Source organism: Macaca thibetana, chromosome 17 (assembly GCF_024542745.1).
Source record: "Macaca thibetana thibetana isolate TM-01 chromosome 17, ASM2454274v1, whole genome shotgun sequence".
Lineage (NCBI taxonomy): Eukaryota > Metazoa > Chordata > Mammalia > Primates > Cercopithecidae > Macaca > Macaca thibetana.
Genome location: NC_065594.1, coordinates 12,278,745 through 12,296,712, shown reverse-complemented (window position 1 = coordinate 12,296,712; position 17,968 = coordinate 12,278,745). Strand labels below are relative to the sequence as shown.

The 17,968-nt window shown below is 41.5% G+C and overlaps 1 protein-coding gene across 5 annotated transcripts in view; it reads left to right on the top strand.

The window, feature by feature from the left end:
- STARD13 (StAR related lipid transfer domain containing 13) overlaps positions 1-17,968 on the top strand; it is a 556,563-nt gene that overhangs the window by 440,847 nt on the left and 97,748 nt on the right. The window contains exon 1 of one of the 5 annotated variants that reach the window (XM_050766581.1): positions 3,127-9,191. The exons of the other annotated variants lie outside the window; for them this stretch is intronic. The gene's annotated coding sequence lies outside the window, so the exon portion shown is untranslated. Of the gene's footprint in view, positions 1-3,126; positions 9,192-17,968 lie in introns of those variants that run through there. 5 annotated transcript variants of the gene reach the window in all.

Below are 17,968 nucleotides of genomic sequence, written 5' to 3'. Positions count from 1 at the left end.
TATAAAACCAAAAAATGAAGAATGTGCTTTTTGTTTGTGAGGTTTAAAAAGATGACGTTCATTACACTTTCAGAATCCTCTTTAAGTCTGCTTTCTCCTTAAATTCCAAAGTGAACTTTAAAAGAGATGCTAGATTTTTAAAATATTTCATTGCACAGGCATTTGTGGTGCTAACCCCGAATGAAAGTGAAAACTCTGGTGTATATACGATTTGGGTGAGGCCGGGGGAGGTGAAGTAATCTTCAAAACAGTGTAAGAAATCCAGCTTAGAAAGCGATCAGCCTGGCTTGCCACGTGACCTGGGGCTTTGTGCTTACCAAACTGCAGCTTCCTTTTTGATGCCCATTAACATCTTAATTAAAGCAGGCCCTGTGCTAAGCGTTATACCAAGGATTTCTGGATTTCTCTGCCCAGGATTAAAGATACCACCATTGAAAATTTAAAGTATAGGGTTTGATATACAGGTCAAGGGTTAGTAGACAGTTGGGGTGAAAGAACAAGATAAGCACAGAGTTAGGGTAATCAATCCCGAAGAACAGCAGTGCCAGTTGCAAGAGGCAAATCCAATCTTGTCGTCTTGCCATGAGCACAATGCATGAAATTGGCTTGCCCCAGCAGGTAGTTTATGCTTTCTGCCTCACTGTCGACTTTCCCTGGTCTGCGGCTGTTGAATGCCAGAACTTCACATACTTTCTCTACCTCGAGAGAGCCAGAGTAGGTTCCATTCCTTGGCAACAGAAACAAAGAGCAGACCCTCTGGAACATCAGACTTGTAGGAAAGATGCTGATGTGATGGAGATATTATTTATCCCTTATGTCCTTCTGAGCCTCTCTTGTGAACATAGTTAATTTTGTACTACATGATGTTGTTTTCTCTGTTCTCAATACGACTCCCCAATGCACGGTTGACTCTTTCCCAACAAGATATATTTTTCTCCCCCATTTCTCTCCCTCTCCTTTTGGGTAATATAAGCCAGAGTGTATAACTCTTAGAATTTTACAAATATTGAAATAGGAATCCTGGATGTGCAGTGAAATGTCCACAGAGATAAGGCATTGCTGACATTTTCAAACTGTACCTGATGGGGAATGAAATTCTGAGCATTGGAATTTTATGTACCCAGCTGGCATTACTCTTACAGTTCGTTGTCAGAGCCCTTATGTCACAGATGTGCTGTCTGATTTTTCTTATGAAATCTTTTTGGATAAAGGAAGTTCAAAAAATCAGTGTCAATAACTCAACTAGCAAGCACATTGCCTTGATCTAAAAACATGATGGTTTGACAAAACTTTCCTTTTTAATCAATAGTTGCAAACAAAAAGGTGAAAATGTGTCATTTTATAAGGAAAGGCAACTTTTTTCTCAGAAAAAGAAAGGCAATTTAATAATGGCAGAAATTAGAGGACAGATTGTCATACCTGTTTAGGAATGTCAATTCTGGAAAGGGATTTGTGAAGAGATTGTTTTTCAAACAGGCTATAAACATGAGTTTGGTTGGTTCTCCACATTACCTGAAAGGCTTGCAAGTGAAATTGAGTTGGAGGCATATGTAGTAGCCCGAGAACCTAAGAACTGCAAGTTGCGACTTGGAAATAGGCTCCATGACCCTAGAGAATGGAAAGTCCCAGAGCCCTCCTCATGCACATCTGCATCTGCCCGCACCTGCCTGCAGGACCCCTGAGGATTAATACATGTAGCTGCTCGTTTAGGCTCTAGGTGCCCGTGTGCCCAAGCGACTTGGTGTCCAAATCTGAAAGGTTGACATTTCTATTGCTGTAAATAAGAATAATTCAACAGTAGAAAGTGGCTTTATTTTCTGCTTAAAATGGGAGTAGAAAACAAGGCAGGCATGCTCTAGATATCTGTGCACATGCTAAAGGAAGAGTTGGTCACGAAGTAAGAGACTTAAATTCTACTTAATAAATGTTTTCATTTATGAGTTTGTGTGGGTTCACTCACCCATCTTTTCTACCACACTGCTTAGGATGTAAAGCTACTAGAGAGGTACAGAGGGACAAATCTGTGAGCTTCAGGGGGACAGGGGGACAGCCACCCAAAAAGGCATGCTTCTGACACTATTCTGGAGTGGTGCTGGTTCCTTGGTCTGGTCCCCTGAAACCACACTTTTGACTACAATAGTCACTGGGGTTCCACTGAGCTAATCTGTTGTTAGCTCTCTTTTTTGTTTATTTGAAAATCTCCAAGACGTATTGTTCAATGAACAGAGTAAGTCTGAGAATAATACATATATTTCGATTCTGTTTCAGTGAAAAACAATTCTTATGGGTGTATAACATGGATGTATATGTACAAGTATATATAGACATGTCTATATTTTACATACATAAGATATGTGTATGAATATGTGGTGTACACACACACACACACACACAGAATCAGCTCTCTCTATCCATGGGTTCCAAATCTGTAGATTCAACCGTGAATTGAAAATATGTATTTTAAAAATTGTATCTATACTGAACATGTACAGACTTTTTTCCTTGTCATTATTCCCTCAACAATACACAGTAGAACAACTGGGTACATAGCATTTACATGTTGTGCTAGGTATTATAAGTAATTTAGTGATGATTTAAGGTATACAGGAGGATGTATGTAGGTTACATGCAAGTACTATCCCACTTTGTATCAGGGACTTGAGAATCTGTGGATTTTGATATCTGTGGGGATCCTGGAACCAATACCCCTTGGTGTCTGATATCACAGCTATCAAAACCCACATATATAACAAGTGTGTTATATATGCATAACAAGTTTGGAAGGATACACACCAAACTGTTAATAGTGACTACTTCCAAGGAGGCAAGTGAAATTAGAAGTTGGGAATAAAAACAGGCTTTTACTTTTTTAGGCTATGCTTCTGCATTGTTTAAATATTTTCAATGAGCATTATTTGATATCATTAAAATATTTTAAGAAGATATTTTAAATAATATTTTTATTTTAATATCTTTCATGTTTTATGTAATATTTTATTTTAAAATATTTTTTTAAATAATATATTAAAGATTTTTTTATTAGCTACTAGAGTGTGTTAGATATTCTTTGATTTCACTTGATTTCACTTTGTGAAGATAAAAGTAATTTACTAAAAACGAATGATCCTGTCCTATACAATAACTATATTTTCATATTTATAATGATATTCATAGCATAATGCAAATAATGTATAGTACATTTCCAGTGGGTTTTTATTTTCTCATTCCTTTATGTCAAGAAATTGGTGAATTTCTTAGTATCCAAGATCTAAACCAAAATATGTGACCAAAAGAAACATACTCGTTCTGCGTAAACAAACTTTGGAACTCTTAACTGATTTTCTTAAATGTCCTCTGGGTTCCATGCCCCATATTGTCTTTATTAGTGAACTAAAGGAGTCAAATTAGCCATGCACTACTCTTAGTTTCTTTTTGGCAGATAACGGTAGCTAAAGAAAAAGTTTTAAGGCAAAAGAAGATAAGCAAAACCTCACAATAAAATCATATTGATTACCAAATATAGGCTCAAATTCTGTCTGATCTCCAAATGTCGTTTAACAAGCAAACATATTAAAATACATATTTTCAATTCACAGTTGAATCTATAGATTTGGAACCCATGGATAGAGAGAGGTGTGTGTGTGTGTGTGTGTGTGTGTGTGTGTGAGTGTGCAGGTTTGACAAAGTCTTAGCTCTTCACTTGCCTTTCAGATGCTTCAACCACAGTCGTATCTTACTTGAAAGGTTCACCTGAGGCTTGAGGCAAACATCGGGATTGGAAAGGCAGATTCTGTTGCCCTGCAGGCAGCATGGGGCAAACAGCCCTCCAGAGCTCGTGGCTGGACGTGGGGTCACTTAGGGATTTAGACTGGGGCGTTATCACCAGAGAAACAGGTAAAGGTTTTCCTGGATTTTTACACTGAAATACTTTTAGCCAGTCCATATTTCTCAAATACCATAATTCCACCAAGCAAACTAGTCAACAGTCACAATTCCCACCAATTGAAACACATTTCTGACATTCCAAATGCTAACTGGAGGTTGTTGGTGGAGAAATGGTAACAACAGGGCTTGAAACGGCCAATTCTGATGTGGAGGTGCCCTCTTTAGAATGCCAGCTACACTGTTGGTCTCCCAGATTTTGAATGGTTGATTAGATGCTAGCAGCATCTGCGGGATAGTTTAACCTAAGTGTTAAATAACACACACGATATCGCACCCTATTTGCTCAAGTATTTCAAATTGCAGGCATTAATACAATTAGCAGTTCTTACAGAGAATTCTCAATTTCTTGATTTGTGGTTAATCAAAGTCAGTCTTTTAAGTGTAGTCATAATCACCTATATTTTAAATCACCTGTATTTTATTCCATTCTAACTAAGGAATGATAGCATGTATTGAATGCTTATGCTAAGCTCTGTGGCAAGCATTTTACGTACATTCGCGCACTAAATCTGTACAACAATCCTAAGATGTGTACCCTTATTACCTATTCAACAATGAGAGACTGCAAGCAACTTGTTCACACTCACACAGCTTGTACCATCAGAGCCAAGATTAGAATTCAGGCATTTGGGACATTAAGTGCAGTTTTTTTATTGGACTCTAAAGGGAGCACACTGTTATCCATGAAGTCATACTGCCCTCACTGGCTGTGAAATACTGTGTTCTTCATTTACTCTTGCGGGAATTTGCAAATTGCCTGCACCTGTTACTTTGTAAGGGCTCCTCCCTTGATGTGCAGTAAGTTCTGCTTCCTCAGTGTGCTCAGTGTGCTCTCGTCTCTGCAGAGCTGATATTTAATAGTCAGACCTGGCTCTTTGCAAAAAAGAAAGCAAACTCCCCAAGGAGCCATATTCATTGCCTCTAGGATCCTTCCTACTTTGCCCCTTCAAAGAACACTGTGGGCGTTTGCTGTTGAAGCTGCCCACCCACTCTGTGCATGAAGCTGGACTCTGTGTTCTTTTTGTTTTTGTTTTTTGTTTTTTGTTTTTTTGACAGGATCTTGCTCTATCACTGGGCTGGAGCGCAGTGGCATGATCACAGCTCACTGCAGCCTTCACCTCCTAGGCTCAAGTGATCCTCCCACCTCAGCCTCCCCAATAGCTAAAACTCCAGGTGCATGCCGCCACGCCTGGCTAATTTTTAATTTCCTTTTTGTAGAGACAGGGTGTCTCTGTGTTGCCTAGGCTGGTCTTGAACTCCTGGGCTCAAGTGATCCTCCCACCTTGGCCTCCCAAAGTGCTGGGAGTACAGGCATGAGCCACTACGGTTGGTCTTGGACTCCGCCTCTTGTATATGGTCATTTAAGATGTCCTGTCATTGAAAAGAAAGGGAATGATGATTGAAATATCGGTCCCTCACTTAAGGATGGCATGACTGAGGACCAGCAGATCTGTCCTAATGATTGTTGCTGTGCTCAGTTTATGAACTTGTACTGCACTTACACCTAGATATTGCTTGGAATGGTTAATTGGCTTCTTAGGCCCTGGAATTTGGGGGAAAAAAGAGAGAGAGAGAGAGAGAGAGAAGATTCAGACATCATGCTTTTTGCTTTGCCATCTGCTATAATTCTTAAAGGCATTTTTAGGTCCCCAATAAGGGTAGTGCTGCTGTTTGTTCCTTTCCAATGCTGACAGGCTCAGGCACACAGGTTCTGGGCTTTTGATTATGAAATTGATCAAGGGTGGATGAGGGTGATTTCTGGCGCCTTTGAGTCAGTGGTTGTGGCCAGAGAGACCATATACATTTGAGTAGGTTGTACATTGCACAGCTCTAGGTTGTCCTGGTCCTGGGGAACGCAGGTGCCAATATGTGGGTACCACACAAGTCCTGAGGTCCCCACCCATGCTCATTCCACTCCCCAATATTTTCCTTCCTTTGCCAGAAATTGAATCCCCGTCTAAAACTTCTCTTCTAGACACACTTCCTGACCACTAGCAATCTGGTGCCTATCACCAACATGCTACAACAGTTGTCTTGTAGCTGTGTATGTATTTTAAATGGCTGCAAAAATATTTCACTATGTGGCTGTAGCATAATTTATTTGTAAGTTCCCTATTGGTGAGCACTGAGGTAATCTGCAGTCTTTTACAATGACAAATGCTGAAATTAAAACTTGAATATGTGTGTACACCTGTCTGCAAATACCTCTAGGAAAAATTCCTCAAGATGGGATTTCCTAAGACATACCTCCCTCGACTCGCATGTTTTTCTAGTTGCCTCTAGCACTCTTCCTGTTTTTAACCCTGTCCTCCTACTTCAGCCTTCATGACCTCTTGCTGAAATCATTGCCATAGCCTCCTGAGTGGAGCCATCTGCCTACGCTTCCCTTTAGAATCCATCCTTAACACGGTTTCTAGATCTCACTGCTCAGATTGTGTTACACCTGTGCTCTAAAACCCCCAAGGGTTCACAATTGCTGCCTGAGCTGGTATGAACTCCCTGTACCCTCTCCCAGCATCCAAGGCCATCCCATATATGGTTCTGCCCCATCTTTGATGACTCATTTGCTTGATTTCCCCCACGTGTTGCCTGTGCTTCAGCAGCACCAGAAGGCTCCTGAGTCCCCGAGCTTGCCTTGCCTCCTGTTTCTTTGGGTGCCTCAGAGCTCACTCCCTACTTGGAAGTGTCCTTCTCTCTCCAGGGTCCTCCCTCGTCTCTGCCTGTGTACCCTCATGCTACCAGCCCGTCCTGTTTTCTAGATTCTCCCACTCCCACTCCACAACCTAGACTCCTTCCACTTCCCCCTGTCCTCATATCCTGCTTTTGGTTATAATTTCGTATCATGTCCCCTTGCAGACCACCTGCTCAGAGACAGCTGGCAGCATGCATCCTCTGAAGTGGCTGGCACAGAATGTCTTGCACATTTTAGGAGGTTTTTTTTTTTTTTTAAAGGATTTATTAGATAAGATCTTTGCAGTTGACAAATTCACTTACCCAAAATTGGCATAATCCTTTAACCTGGGGAGAAGAGATCACACACATGAAACTATTATGAAAGTAGTGAATTTCCCAATATATTTAGTCAAGAGCACACAAGTTCATTGGCAGTGAGGTTGCAGGAAGGGCAGGAGCAGGAGCAGCCCATATCATCTGCCTTTCCTGGGCAGGCAGGTCACAGATGCCTGTCACAGAGCCTGCATCGAGCAGGGCCTGCTGGATTGGAAAGCTGACTTCTGACCAGCTACAGCAAGCAAGGACTTGCAACACCATGTGGGAAGAATTTACCCTAACAATCCATGTGCTTTCATTAAAGGGATGTTTACAGACATCCTGGTTCTTGACTCAAGTTCATTGTCACCGAATGACGTTCTCATGGAGGAAGTGGGAAAGGGGTGGAATTGGGGGGTGAGTGTAGAAAACTGGACGAAATCAGAGGACCCTGAACAAAATCTCTCATGTTACTTTTCAGTGACTCAGAAAGCCTCTCTCCCTACAAATCCCTACAAGGTTGAGACACGCAGGCACTCTCAACCTTGAAGTATCTGATTTTACAACTTCAAACTCAGGCTTCTCACAATACTCTATATTCCATCTCTTAGAGTGAGTACCTCTTATCTAGTTCAAGGTCTCATTCGTTCTCTTATTTGACAGACACCAATTGTGTGTGTTCTTGCCTTTAAGGAGCTCGCTGACTAATGGCAGATGCCAATTCTAGGGTTCTATTGAGTGAGAGTGGAAGGAGAACTAAGGTCTCAAACTTTTACTACTCAGCCCCACTCTGCCCTATGCTTCCTTTGTATTCTCCCTCACTGTGGAGCTCAAACATTTAAAATCTGAGTGACCGTTATCCTCAGCATGCACTGTATACTCTGCACCTTATTCCTGGAATCCTTTTATCTTTGGCTGTCCTTATCGCAGGCAGTGGTAGTTTGGTATCATCCTCTGCCAGATTAAACATATATATTTATTTAATATTCTCTCTGTTGTTGAAAAGAACAATGCGAATGTTGCATAATAACAACAAAGTTCTTTATCATCTTCATCTGATCTGCTGTCATCTGTGGGGTCTCCAGAGCATACTCTGTGCTTTTCATGTTCGTGGACACTGTCGAGAAATAAAACAGACTTGAATGCAGATCCTCTGACTCTGAATCCTAGTACAGTATTCCAATATTTAGCCTTAGTTTAGGAACACTTACTTTCTCTATTCATAGTAAGCGTGTGGCGTCCACTCACTGATAAGGTGGGATTACCACTGAGCATGCAGAATACGAAAGTCTACAGTGCATTGTTTGTCGTGCTCACTTACAGAGCAGACTGATTGTTCCACAGTCACCTGTTCAACCCCACTTGGTAGCAGTTAACCCCGAGAAGCAATCGCCTCTCATCTGGAACCTGAAATGCATCCCATGCATTCTCCTGATTCACCAAGTTCATTGGCAATGTAAATACCAGCAAATCCTGTTGCCAGCTGAGGGTGTAATGTCATCTGTAATGTCATCCAAATGTGAAGGATGACCTGAGTTTTTTAAGGCTACAAAATTAAATGTGCGCTAATTTTGTTATGTCCTATTTTGGCATTTTCTCCTTTTCCGTTTTCTCCTTGGAATTGGTTTGCACAATTTTAACAGATTAAAAATTATTTAGTCATGGTGTGTGTGTGTGTGTGTGTGTGTGTGTGTGTGTGTGTGTGTGTGTTTCAGTCATAGGCATCTTCTTTCGAGTCTTATTAGGCATGGAAAAACCTAAGCTTGGTTTAAAACACTTGCTCCCTTCCTGTGAAGTTTTAGGCTAACTTAAAATGGGATGTGTTATATAAGGAAGGCACCTGACACTAGCGGTGGGGGTGCCTAGGAGAAGGAGCACCCCCCTTGGTTTGTGATAGACTGGCAGCGTTTCCTCTGGTATGTGCCAGAGCGGCAGAGCCAGTTTTAAAAAGAGGATTTATAGGAAATCCAGCTGTGAGTTTTCATTTTTTTCTCTTAGAGCTGGAGGCGGGGCCAAAACCAACCTCAAACCAGGCACACCATTGATCAGGCTAGAATGATGTGGACCAGTCTCACAGACAACAGCCAAGCTCAGAGGAAATATTAGCTGGCAGAGATAACGAAGAGAAAACATTCGCTGACAGATGCACCATCTGTCAGTTTCTGAGGAGCAGTTTTCAAGAAAGCTGAAAATGAATTGAAGAAGAGAGGGGTTTTGTTTGAAAGGTACAGCAGAGCCTAAGGACAATTTTAAACAAAGTAAGTTTGTGTTCCATAGAAAAAGAGGTCGTGGTGGTGGGAAAGACAACAGTTACTTCCTATGTAGATTGTGAGTTTTGTCATTGATATAAAAAGTTTTCTTTGTAGTGGACTTGATATTTACAACATTCTCTTAACACGAACTTGATTTAAAATTAAAAAGCAGTGACTGTCATTTTGGCTACTCACTCTAGAAACATTTGCAAGTTACAGTTAGATTTATTTAACGTTTATTTAATCTCAGAGAGAATTGTTTTATCTCAGACTACAGATATGGATAAGGCCTTCCTTCCTTCCTTCCTTCCTTCTCTCTCTATTTATAACAATGGGCAAAATTATTTGTATCTTTCCTCAAAGGCAGTTTATTAAGAAAGTGACCCACCCTTCAGATTGACGAGGTTGGCAGTAAATACTTTGTATTAGGATGCTTAATTCCATGGGCTACGTTACTTAAATAGCTATGAATATGACCTGGACTTCCTACGAGCCTTCCAAATAATGTTATTGGTGTTGACATCATTTTTAAAGGAAGCTGCTTCTGGATCTTCTGTAGTTTATCTTTCTCAAAAAGTCTGTTCCCCTCTTTCAGAACATAAGCTACCATATGAAACAATCCTGCTATTTATGTTTTATACATTTTCCAACGGCTTCGTTTTCAAAGTTGGACTTGGGCTGTTCGTAATTGTATGTTACATCTAAGTGGTTTGCGTTCGATGTCATATGTCGCATGTTTTATTAGACCAGGATTTGTCTAATTCCAAGGGGATCTAAAGCAGTGATTGAGAATCAGATTCTATGAGCGATAGCAGAAAGTTCTCAGGGGGCTCACAGGAGCTCCTTTATTGGAAAAAGTCAGTTCTCTTACAATTTACACAGGCGGAAAGGGATTTATTTTGCATCTGCGTTAGCAGGCTGTCTAGTCCAAACCAGAAGTGGAAGCGCTGGCTGTAAACTCGCCAAAGTAGAAACCACTCAGTGTTATGGCCCAATATGGATGTCAGAGCTCTGGAGCATGTGTGGGAAAATGGCCACAGGCCAACGTCTGGAATCATTTATCTTCCGGTAGAGCCTAGAGGACAACTGTTTTATGCATTTTACAGAAATCCTTGCTGATTGATTTCATTTACATAGAGCTGGTGCAGAGACTAATGGTGAGGACAACTAAAAATGGGAGAGAAATATTGATCTATTTCTGCTTTTCCTGACATCCTGGTCTCATTAGTGTTCTTAGCACCTTTGAATGAGATTATGCCGTTACTGACAACCATATGGTTTCTACGGGGTTCTTTCCACGCGTCTCATAAGAAATGCCACATTTATGTCTTTTCTTATTGGGGAAATCAGAAACTGAAAGTGGAAGGTTTTGTCGTACTGTCTTTTCATTAGCTTAGTCTGTTTCCTACAGTCTGAATGTGAAAAATGAGAGGAAGGAAATATCAGTAGACAGAGTTCTTTGTACACTCCGTGCAACCTATGTAGTCATTTAGAGACGTGTGCCTGCTACTCTTTGTGCAATACTGGGACATACTGTTGTTGATGTGTAGATTCATATCTGCCTGTGAAGGCATCATCCATGCCAACCAGTATGTTCTGCATGAGCTAAACTCACATGTGCTGACACATGCTGACATGTGACAAGGTAGCATCCGGGCCTGTTTTTCTAACGTGTAAAAGAATTTTGCCAGCCTCTGACAGTACCCACGTCAGACCTTCTGGAGACGTTTTTAATTGATTTCAAAGACCAAGGTAACAGTCAGAAGCCTTGGATTTCAGACACTACCCTTATGCTGCCTAATTTTGTGACCTTGAGGAAGATAATTAACCTTTTGATAAATCCATTTCACTGCTTACAAATATAGTGAATAATTATAGCCATTTTTGTCTCCCAGAGATATTTCAAATGTCAGTAAGACATTTATAATGCATCTTGTACTATTAGCTTTTGGTACGTATGCCATTAATGAAATTGCCTCCACTCTCTTAGACAGAACTTCTGCGTTACACTGAAAAAGCTAAAAACTTTAGCCTTTTAAAGTTAAAACAAAATTAAAAACAAAATTCTATAATCTTATGTAGTAGTACTTTCGTTTTTTGGAGGCTGCTCTTGAAGGTATTTGCATCTATTGTTTTCTCTTTGTGGAATAGTTATTTGATTTTCTCATCAAGATTCTCAGCATTGTGTAAGACTGGTCATTTCCTCAAACAGGTTGAAGTTTTAAAAATCGGGCTAAAATTGGTGTGATGCTGCTTTGATTTAGTATGATTGAATATATGTATTTTTTAAACTTCCTAATGTAAAGAAAATGGATAATAGTACAGATTAAGGTACATAGTATTTTCTCACATTTTATAGATACATAGATATACCATAAAAATAAATATATGCTAATCTTCATATGTATATACACACACATGTACTTCATCTTTCAAAATAATCCAGTAAAAGTGATAGCATAGCAGCATGTAAGATATTAAAAGATAGGAGTGATTAATGTGTTTTCATTTTAAATCCTTTTCATTTTACATGATGAACATGATCTCAGCTTAGTGTAGTGCAAGGGACATCAGAAGCCAGACCTGCAGTCTCAGCTGCCAGTGCAGAGATTCTAAGGGCCACCACACACCCTGTTCTGTGCACACAGGTGCGTGGTAGCCCCTAGAATCTCGAAGCGTGGCAGCCTTGGGAGCCACGCCATTCAACTGTGCTCTTCTGCTGCAGCGTGGGAATCAGAATGTGTGCCTTACCGCAGGCGGTGTTTGGGAGGTTCATATGACATGATGCGCGTGAAAATGCTTTGAAAACTTTCAGGCCATTTAAAGTCGCTAATTGAACTTTGACAACTTCTTTGTTCCTGGAATATTCCTTTCTTCCCTTTCTTAATAAGTTCTGCCCATCATTCAAAGGCTCCCTTAATCTTTTTTGATTTCCTCAAAGGTGTTTCTTTGGAGCCCCCAGAGTCCCTCCCAGAAAGAGGAAGCTAGTGAATTTTGCCACCCATGTCCCTCCCGCCTCACCCACCAGATGACTTCACTATTACACCCCGTGTTTTCACACGTCCACACTCTGCCCGGTTCTGTCCCTGCGCTCCACTAAATATTTTCTCTACCACTTGCCAACATCCTCCTCCTCCAAAGCTACCTTAAATATCACTTGCCTTTGAAACCTTCCCCACCACCAGTCCTCCACAGAGCTAGAGCCTTCTTCATTCATGGTTCCAAACTTCTAATCAAGGCTTTATCTTGTTCTACTTCTTTCTTTATTTACACATGTTCCTTCCTCCCTAGGCTCTTCAAAGACAGGCCAGGTGCCATGCTGCTTTGACTCCCTGGTGCTTGCTGTAGTTTCTCATGTCTGGTTGGTGTTCAAGTAATGTTTGTTGAATGAATGAGGAAGTCAGTCTTTCCATATCACTTCTTTGTGGGGTCCTGTCATTACACACTTTCTGGGACAGAACCCTGGTACCCATTTGTGTGTCTGGAATAAATTGTCCCTTACGGCATAACAGCATATAGACTGTTTTCAGCTGGGAACCTGAGGTTCCAACAACCCAAAACCCTGCATCTAATCACCAGCAGATTAACTATTAACCTACTAGTCCTATCTGAATCCTACTAATCATAGTTAGGTAACTAAACATTAAAACTATCATCCAACTATCTCTATTCTGAGCGAGCCTTGGCATATTTGTGACTAGCTGTGTTTTAAAAAGAAAATCTGACCATCTTTTTGAAAGGCAGTTTGGCAGCATTTGTCAAGATCCTCTGATCCAATAATTCTCCTAGGAAATTATCCTAACGAAATGGTTTCATAAAAATGTAGACAAAGCTTTCCGAACAAAGATGTTCAGCATGATATTATTTATAAATAATATGAAAAATGGCAAATAAGTGACCAGTATTACCTTTATAATCAAATTAAAATTCTTAAGAATCCAAAGGTTGCTTGACAGATTATGTACTAATTATGTTGACCATAAGGCCTCCGTTTTTAGGTTCTTTACACAGAATCAAGGATATACTTGGAACAATCAAGTTGAGCAACTTCTTACCATGCTTCCAATTTTACTACTCTCCCTTCTCTTTAAATTTAGAAAAATGTTGAAAATAAGGTAACCTTTGAGGTCAGAATTTGAAAATTCTTTGACAGAATAATCTGAGCATCAGAAGGGGCCTAGAAGGCCTGCTTCAACCATTTTCATTCAAAAATTGACTGCATGGAGAGCTGGAGATTCAAACTGGTTTAACTTTGCTCTTGAGCTGAGGTTTAAAACAGTTAAAAAAAGGCTGAGAGTGGTAGCTCATGCCTGTAATCCCAGCACTTTGGGAGGCCGAGGTGGGCAGATCACGAGGTCAGGAGATCGAGACCATCCTGGCTAACACGGTGAAACCCCGTCTCTACTAAAAATACAAAAAATTTAGCCGAGCGTGGTTGTGGGCGCCTGTAGTCCCAGCTACGTGGGAGGCTGAGGCAGGAGAATGGCGTGAACCCAGGAGGAGGCGGAGTTTGCCGTGAGCTGAGATCGCGCCACTGCACTCCAGCCTGTGCCACAGAGCGAGACTCCGTCTCAAAAAAAAAAAAAAAAAAAAGAAGTTAAAAAGAAAACTCGAGTCTATTTGTTCAAAGACTATGAAGAAAAGTATGTGAATTCGGAAGTTTTTTGGTAATCTCTCATTTAATCTCTTTTTACATGGAATAACTGGCAGAGGTAAAACCATGTTATCATAGTAGTTTCTGCGTGTTATATCGGGATAAACCACAGGAGTACCAGAAATAATCACTGACCAAAATGGGTTCGTGTAGTCAATGGAACACGGGATTTGATGGGGCCATGCCGCTGAGATACACCGTCCATCACCATGTCTGGGCTCAGTGTGGGAGGGTTTCTGTTTCCAGTTCTTGGAATAATACTTAAAGTGCATCCCCACTAATAGCGGCCCCCCCTGAAGCTCTCAGTACAGGGGTCAGAGCTAAGGATCGCTAGTGGGTAGGAACATTTCCATCTCATCCCCAAAGTGCAGAGAAGCACAATGCTTCTTTAAGCGTGTTTCTAAATGGTCCTGTTTGGTTGTGTTCCATGTGCAACAACTGAGTAAGTGGGTGCAAGTCCTCTGCTTCAGAGAGTTCACTGTTTAAAAGGTGAAGGAGCGCCAACTTCCAAAGTGAGTAGAAACACAGTAATACATATACAGGTAAGTCCCCCAGTAGGGCAACAGCCAAGCACACATGCAATGTCAGTGGCGGCAGGTTAGGGGTAGAGGGAGCAGGGGAAAGTGGAGTCCTGAGAAATTCACTACAGGGAACTTAAGTGTCAGTGACCAGGAGAGCACCTTGAAGTGGTCTCGTTGCTGGTGACGCTTTGGAAGACTGAAGCAGCCTTCACGGGGCTGGCACAGTGGCTCCCGCCTTGCCAAGGGCTTCCACATACAGATGGTGGGTGGCACAGGGATGAATAGGTCGTTTACCTGAGCTTGAGCTGAGCCAGGCTGGTTAGGGGACCTACATGTGAATGAGAGAGCAAGCTGCTGGCTGAAGAAAGCTTTATTATCCTCCAGCCCCAGGAGCTCCTGGGGGATGGCAGGGAAGGGCATGAGCTCTCTCAGCAGACCACAGGGCTAGAAAGGGGTGTGTACGGTTACCTTCAGCCTCTGCGGGGCCTCTCCAGAGACCTGTTTATTCTGCACTCAGCAAAGGGCAAGAGGATCCTGTCTGAATTTGTTGCTCGTGGGCCCAGATTTCAAACATGCTCTACTGCCTCAGCAAAGATTACGCCATAAAAGCTTCTTGGAATTATTGGTTCTCTACTCCCCAGAAGAAAACAGTGATTTAAAACAGTCTCCTGAGAACCGCTGTTCTTCCCACACGTGCTTATTATCCTGCATCCTGGGCCATTGGTACTGGGCCCAGCCGATGACTGGCCATATATACATTATGAGACATGCCTAAGGAGGAGAAACCCAGCAAGCAGATGAGATACAATTTCTTAAACTAACCGTAAATTACTCCATGAAAAGAACCCTTATGTAACACTGAGGTATCCTGATTAGTGTTCTTTTGGCCTTGCAAGTACCTGAATGAAACCACAAAATAGTTAAACAACAATATCGGGAACTCAGATTCAATAAAAGCTGTTTATTTTTAGCTGAGGATCAAGCTCCAAAATAAGTGAGCTCTCTGTGCCAGGCGTTCCAGCAGAGCAGAAGAAGTTATCTTTATCTTTAGAGTTTCTTATAAAGTCTTCTGCTTCATGCTGGCTTAAACTAGAGCTTTATGTTTCTTTTCAGTTGTGCTGACATTCACTTTGGTGTTGGTGTATTATTTCTACAAAGGACCTAAATGCTTATCTCTCTACAATTCTCCTCCTCCAAAATGCACAGCTAGTCACACTGTATACTTAATGTCAACCAACATTTATTGAGCAACTACTATGTGTAAGGAACTATGAAAAGGAGACAGGCCTATAACGTCTTCTCAAGAATATTAGAGTCGTGTCTTGGGGACAGATATGAACACAATTCAAGGAAGAATGATTTTTTTTTTTTGTAATCAGAGGCTTAAGGCCATGTACTACGGAGCACATATTTAAATCCAATTCGAAGAATGGAAAAGCTTCATGCGTGATACGAAACGTGGCCTGGAAACATCAACAGATTTCACTAGAAGGTAAAGTAGGAAACATGCTCAAGATCAAAGGACGTATGTTTGAAAACACAAAGACTTTAAAGTGTTCAATGGGTTCCTCAGCGTGACTATACCTTAGGGATGGATGGAGAGATCTTCTGCACTGGGAAACGCGATTGGAAAGGGAGACGGGGGCTAGAAGTTTTTAAGGGTCTTAGATGCTATTTAATAAATCACATGTAGTTACTGACAAATTATGAGGAAGGTGGCGATTTTCAACTTGTAATTTAGGATGAATATTTTGGTAGAAAGTGCATCAGAGAAGATGCAGTAGCACCATTTATAAGTCCATTGCAATAAACCAACTCTCCATTTATTAAGTCTATATTCATTAGATATCTACTGTGTGCTAGGCCCAGTTTTAGACTAGACACAGGAATGAGCAAAACAGGAAAACAAAGTTTCCTGACTCTTGGAGCTTATGCTCTAGTGGGGAAGACAGAGAGTGAATAGCATAAATAAATGAACTATGTTTATTTTAGTGATAACTGATAAAGAGAAGGAATAAAATAGGGAAAGGGGGTATGGAGGTGCGGGAGAAGGGTTAATTTCCGTACATTTTGCAATATATATTCAAGGTCATTAAGGAAGGCCTCTTGGAGAAGGAACTTGAGGGAAGACGTGAAGGAAGGAGGCTTCAGGCAGGGTCTCTAAATGTCTGGAGTAAGCCTGTGTCAAGCAGAGGAGAAAGATGGGTAGAGCCAAGGCTCTGATGCTGGGTGAGCCTGGGATGCTCACAGGTTGACTGGTAAGTTAGGCGGTGTGGGCAGAAGAGGGAAAAGAAGAGAAACGAAGCACCCTTAGTGACTGTGGGCTTGGTTAATAAAGAACAAGTCAAAGACGACTTAGGTTTTTTTCCTGGATGGCTTAGGTTGACATATTTGGTGTTGAAACAGCTTTTCTTCTGTTTTGTGTTTTGAGATGGAGTCTCACTCCGTCGCCCAGGCTGGAGTGCAGTGGCGTGATCTCAGCTCACTACAACCTACACCTCCTGGGTTCAAGGGATTCTCCTGCCTCAGCCTGCCAAGTAGCTGGGACTACAGGCATGTGCCACCATGCCCGGCTAATTTTTTTGTATTTTTAGTAGAGACAGGGTTTCACCATATTAGAAGGTCTTGATCTCCTGACCTCATGATCCGCCCACCTCGACCTCCCAAAGTGCTGGGATTACAGGCGTGAGCCATCGCACCCGGCCTGAAACAGCTTTTGTAAGATGGTCTTGGTGACCTCATCAAGGAAGAGGGGAAGTCAGCTAAGAGTCAACAGCCAGGGATTAGGGCTGGGGATTGGAATTCAGTGGCAACGTTTTGGATTAGCTCCTGGGAGGAATAGGAAAAGGATCTAACTAGATACAAATATAAGGACTGATGAGCAGGGTGTCAGCTGTATCGTGGCTTGCTGATCCGTCAGGCAAGCATACATTAGCACTTACTGCGTCAGCAGCAGCACTGTGTCGAATGCTAGGCGGCCCGAAGTCGAATCGGCTCGCTGATGGAGAGGAAAGAGAATATTTACAAATATATAAAGTTTGTTCTTTCATCAGGTCTGAGAGAATGAGATAGCATAAATATTTAACTCTGACAATAAACCCACTTGTGATACAAACAAGTTTTATTGGGATGACTCTTAAAAGGTCCATTAAAAACATACACACACACACACACACACAACTCTCTTCCTTTGTCTATAGAGATAACTCAGCACCAACAGCTCTATTCTTCAATAATTAACCCCACCTAAATCTGTCTGTAGAACTGAGTTTTCAACCTGTGTGCTTACAGGGTACCTCACGTGGGATATGAGTGTGCTCTGAATTGGTAATAGGTGTGCTGAAAATATTGACCTCCTCAATCTTGGGCTGGCTGAGCAGGACCTGGGGCGACCAAAGGCTTGGGCTTCCCGTAGCCTACTAGCTTATCCCAGCATGCAGTACAAACACAACATGTATGCCATGTGTGAAAAAGGCTGGGAAGCAGGCAGTGTGGCTACTCTGTATTCATTTCCCCAGCACAGTGACCCCAGCCTTTTTTGAATATACACTCATATCAGTAACAAAATCTTGAGCAGTACTCCCAATATATCTTTATGTATTTTATAA